The sequence below is a fragment of the Hakea prostrata genome, unplaced genomic scaffold (assembly GCF_041222555.1).
Source record: "Hakea prostrata isolate BN-2017 unplaced genomic scaffold, UWA_Hpros_2 contig_16, whole genome shotgun sequence".
Classification (NCBI taxonomy): Eukaryota; Viridiplantae; Streptophyta; class Magnoliopsida; order Proteales; family Proteaceae; genus Hakea; species Hakea prostrata.
This window is the reverse complement of record NW_028291135.1, coordinates 672,425-678,342: the sequence shown is the minus strand read 5'-3', so window position 1 is coordinate 678,342 and position 5,918 is coordinate 672,425.

Here is a 5,918-nt window from a genome sequence, read left to right as displayed (position 1 = left end):
AGATCCACTGAAACTACAAAGAATGTCGAGAGTTGTCATCATTGTGAAAAACCAGGACATATATAGAGATTTTGTTGGAAGCTTCATGGCAAGTCACCTCGGGTTGCTAAACACTACATTATGTATGTCATCCATTGTTGTCATTCCACTATTTGAGGGAAGACTATGAAAATGAGTGATGAAGAATATGGACCTTCTCCCAGTTCCAGGCACTTACAGTCTCCACCTCCCATTGCCATCTTTGTTAAGATAGTTAATGCTATCACCTGTGTTTCTGCATTCCGTCCCTGGATCATTGACTCAGGGACATGTAAACATATTATTGGTGCTTCAGTAACTTTTCATCTTTTTTCCCATCTTCTTCCATTGTAACACTCACCAATGGTTCCCATGACAATGTTAAAGGGATAAGAACTACCAATCACACCCCACTTTATACTTGTTTTCTGTTTTGTACTTACCTTGAGTTTCCTTTTGAATTATTGTCTTTTCATAAATTAACAACCACCACCTACAATTGTTCTATGACTTTCTAGAGGATAAACACTTTAGTTCCATTTCTTCTTTGCTTTGTGAGTAATGCCAGTTTGGGAAGCTTCATTGTACAAGCTATCCGTCTCAAGTTAATAATTGGTAGACAAACCTTTTTCTCTTGTTCATTCTAATGTGTGGGGGCCATGTCCTATTATTTCCACTTTATATTTTCAGTATTTTGTTACTTTTATGGAAGATTACTGGGAAAATTACGAGATTAACCATTAGTAGGTTTACTTTTACAAAATTAACCACCGTTAGTTTACGTCAACGAGAATAGCTAATACAAGTTTAGGTATTACAAAAGTAGCCAAAACAGTGCTTTACATTTGGTCTTCGACTGTATACGTGCTGCGTCCTTCAAATCGAAGAAAAGATTAAAGTTTTTGTTGAATAGGTTGTAGTGATCAGACCTTCTTTCTCCGAAATAGTAGACTCAACTACTAATCGACCAAGATTATACCGGAATTGCGGGATAAACAAATGTAGGGTTTTAAAACTTGTCGAAGATTTCAATCAGTTCAATATTGATAGATGGTAAGATTTTACGTGTCTAATTTTTTCTTTGCTGGTTAAGATTGTTCCAACCCATCCACCCCTTCCTTTTCTTCTTCTTCATTGCGCTCACTACACGCAGAGCCGGATTGCTATTGCAAATCCGGCAGGTATCATTTTCTTCTTTTGGTTGCTAGCGACTCTTTTGCTTCCTATTTTCATTAAACATATTGAACCTGTTTTCTTTTCTATTAAGTGTATTAATGTTAGTTTGTTGTTTGTTGTTCATTCTCGATCTTCACATTCAATTGTTTTGCTGCTTAATCCAAAACAAATTAAAGAGATACATTTGTATCTTCTAATGTTGTTGGTTACTGGCTAGCAATAGAAGTGTTCGATGTAATGCCTCAATGGGACAAGCGAACTCAAAAACCCTTGTTTATTGCAAAGCTCACTCTGCTGGACCCATTCTCAGATGAAAACAATGGGAGAGAAGCAAAAACAAATTCTAATTTTTAGTGAGAAGAAAAGATTCATTAAATGCAACGAAAAACTTACAAACGGTGTAATCCTAGGTGGTCTAATTTTAAGATATTACATAGGAAATTACTATAAGGAGGGATAGAGAGAAATGTTCTACTATATTTTACACTCTTAAGTGATGTCATTTTCATTTCAATGTAAAGTAAACGTTACAAGATCAAGAAATAACACCTAAGAGATACATTTTCTCTTTATATGGCATCCCATAACAATGTGTCTATGTGTACAAGTAAAATGAGAGTTTTTTGAAGTCTAGAACCTATTAGAGTATGCCAAGGAGAGTGTAAACTAATCTTCAGATTTCTAAAAATGATTCTAACTATTGGAACTTCCACAACAACAACAACAAAAAAAGAAAAAAAAAAAAGAAAAAGTGTGATTCTGAAATATAGTAGGATGATCATTATTGAAAGAGATTTATTTTTCTAATATGGTTTCTGTATATATATTTATATAGGTGGTTTTTGTAATATAGACTTCTTTTGATTGATCTAACATGTGTTTTGTAGGTAAATCTTTAGCTTAAATGGAAGAGCACCTAGGTATTTTCTAGCGATTGATGGTTCAATCCCATCAAGATTCATTGCTAGTAGTAATATTGAATTCTATAGATTACAGGGAATTCCTTCTTGTCTCTTCATTTACTTCTGCTAAAATAATGGGGACATGGATTGAGTTCTTGTTTTTTTTTCTTTCTTTTTTTCCCTCCTCTTCTCTTCTGAATCTTCACGTATGTGTTATCCATATGCTTTTATAGTTTCAAAAGATGATTTTCTTAACTTATTAGTTAACTTTTAAATTTTTTTCTTGCCTTACAAATCTATCAATATTGAATGGAGTACCTTTATTATGCTAGTAGCTCCCCAGGAAGGCATAAGAACTGCAAGTACATGTTTGGTCATGGTGCCTAAAATAAACGGTTGGGTCCTCAGCAAGGTGAGCTTAAAGTGTTTGTGGTATATTCTGGCCCCATCCACCAGATGCAGCCTACCAATGCTTTTCCTTTACAAAGATGATTATATTGCTATTGACAACTGCTCTTTTATATACTACGTAGTAATTGACAAGACTTTAAATTATTGGTTTGGGTTTGCAGTCTTCAGCATTATAGTATTGAATCTACAATTTGGGAATTTCTTTCTATCTTTCTTGTAGAGAAATTTAGTGTCATCAAATCCGTCTTTTGTTGATTGTGGGGAAGCAGGGTCGCCTTTTCAGCATTCCAAGTACCCTGCATCTAATGAAGATTATTTCTGTATGAAAAAAGATAAGCCAAGGTACGTTTGATTATTCTGAGGATCCATGACAGTAGAGGATAGCATTATTAAAAATATCATCCTTCATCAATGGTTGGATAGGTACACTTGTTTGGATGGGATTTGGGATTTCGGCACCCATACTAATCAACCAGCCTAGTCTTTCATAACAGAAGATGCAGCAGATAGTATGAGTTTGTTAAGGTACTTTTGGGCTTCTATTGTTTGATGTTACCCTCTAACTGTTTCTCTCTCTCTCTCTCTCTCTCTCTCTCTCTCTCTCTCTCTCTCTCTACTTGGATGCATTACAGTGAAAAATCATGCTAACAAGGTATCTATGTGAAACAAATGAACAAGGTGAAGTTGTTCTCTAACTGTATTCAAGTCTATTGTGACATCTTCCACATCTTCTTATTGAACTTACATAAATTGGCACAAATTTGTGATGCTGCATGAGGATGCATGAGGAAGGCCATGAAAACTCACATTACTTTTAACTTCTTTAAATCTCAGCTGTCCCTCTTTCGGGTGAATAAATCATAGTTGTTCTTTTTTCATTAAGCCTTCTTTTCCTTACCATGTCTCTAAATAAAAGATGTATCTAATAATGATTTTGACATGAATAGGAGTTGTAGGTCACCTGAATCATGATTGATCTAGATGTACGTTTATCATCTCCTTCAATCCATGGGTCTGGATAATTTATGCAAAACATTGAATCAATTTGTCCCGTTTCCAAAGAGATGTTAAGTTTCTGGTTTCTCCTCTCCTTCAATCCATGGGTCTGGATAATTTATGCGAAACATTGAATCAATTTGTCCCCTTTCCAAAGAGATGTTAAGTTTATGGTTTCTCCCAAAAACATTCCGACCGGAATACCCAAAGCTGCAGTTGAAATTCAACATGAGTATAGCAGCTTATCAGAAAAGCTGTATCAAGCTAGACATTTAAAAGTGTGACACTATCACAGGACCAAAAAAAGTTTAACCCTGCAAAAGGACCATGTTCTAGCATTTTATTCATTAAAAAGACATTGAACAGCAGCCAACTATTTGTTTTGGATTATGTTTCACAGAAGAGAAAATAAGAGGTGTGGGATACAATCCCTTATGCACTGCTCAACAGTCCATAGCAGCAAAACTTTTAAGAGAAAACTATCATTCCTGACTCAATTCATCTCTGATTGACGCGGGTACTATAACATATTAAAAGACTCAAATTCCTAAAGTTGACTCAAAAGAATTAATCCTACTCACACTCACACACTCAAATGCTGCAGACAAGAGCCAAACCTTAATGTTGGTTTGCTACGGGCCTAACCAAGATCAAGTATTAGATACAGCTCCAGGCCAAAAGGGTTAGGTTTGGTTAGGTGCAGCCAGGACTTATGAGAGGTCTACTGGGTTTTGGGAGAATAGGATGACTTTGAGACTGAAGTTTGAGGTAATTTATATAAAATTGCCCATTGATATCATTTGGGTAGGTTAGGTAATACTCCAAGGTGATTTGGTTAGGCTTCAACACCAAATATGTGAAGTCTTGAAATGGGGAGAGCAAGGAAAAATTCCTTGGGATGGGTTCGGGGGACTAAAGGTTCTCTGTTGGCCTGAAACTTGAACAAAACCTGGGTTGTAAGCCCTAGGAGATGCTGACCGAGTTTGGTTGAATTCTAATGGTAAACCTTCAAAGTATAGAATTTTTTATTTTTATTTTAGTGACTCAGGGATTCAAATCAAGAATCTGAATATATAGGGTTTGATGGTCACAATTGAAGGGGTTTTGGTTCAAAAGTTCAAGTCTCTGAGGGGGTTGAGTTGTTGAAATTTGAAAGGATCTTGCTGGCTGGTTTGGGTTCTTATAGTGTTTCTTGAATTCTAGGCCAAGAATGATTGAATGGGGTACAGGGATTCAAAAAGAATTTTAAGGGGAAAGAGAGAAGGGGGATGGGATCTGGATGGGGAAGCCTTGTTAGATACTTTGGATGCATTAAGGGTGCTGATGTAGGCTGAATTCTCATACAAAAGAACAATCTCAGCTTGTCTTCACCAAGAACCATTTTATAAGATCCTTGAAAATACCTTACCAAAGCTGAAACACCACTCTGATTCAGATAATAGCAGTAAAGCTGGGAGAATTTCATTAACATTATCAAGGTAAGTAGAATTAATTAAGACTTAAAACTGATTTTAGATTTTAGACTTGGACTAACATTTGGTCTTAAAGCTGACCTTTGCTTAAGACTCCCAACTGAGGCTGATTATTACAATTTGCAAGTCAACCTAAAGAAAAGACAGACTTAGTGACTTAAATAGAAAGCATATAGGACTAAACTGCCCCTGAATTAAAATTGGAATAATTACAAGATTACCCTTACCTGACAAAAAAAAAAGGTTTGAGACTGAAAACAACTGCGGAGTACTACTATACAATTTCAGTGCTGCTGGGCAGCAAAATTAGGGGTTTCCTTGGAAATTAGGCTTCCACCTGTCGTAGGTCTTGGGACCATGGAAAGTTATTTCGGTGAATTTCACCAGTTTCGCCCCCTGGCGAAATGATACCAAGGGGCGAAACGATATTTGACTTATATCGCCGAGAAATCGCATATATCGCCGGAAAATCAACGATTTTCCTGCAAATCGCAAGAAAATGGCCGGAGAAGAAGGAGAACTTCGTCACACACTAGATTACTGAAGAAAAAACCACCTATTTACAATAAATAACAGACCAATCTCCTCATACCTCTCTTTTCTCTTCTCATCCTCCGTTGGGCCTCTACCAAAATCAGATTAGATTTGAAAAAACAAAAACAAAAGATGGATTTTTCAGCAGCTCTTCTTTCTATGTACCATTTCAAGCTCTTCCACCTGATCATAGGAAGTAGCAGCCTCAGCATCCGGAGCTAGGGAGTTGGAAGAACTTGTCTCACACTCCATTTCAAGCTCTTTCACCCGCCGGAGAGGTTAGGGACGGACAAACTGAAGAAGAGTGGGAGAGAGAGAGAGAGAGAGTTAGAAAGAGTGAAAGACACGGCTTTTACTTTTGTAAAATATCATATATTATATTTGTTAACTTTTTCAACTTTACAGACTT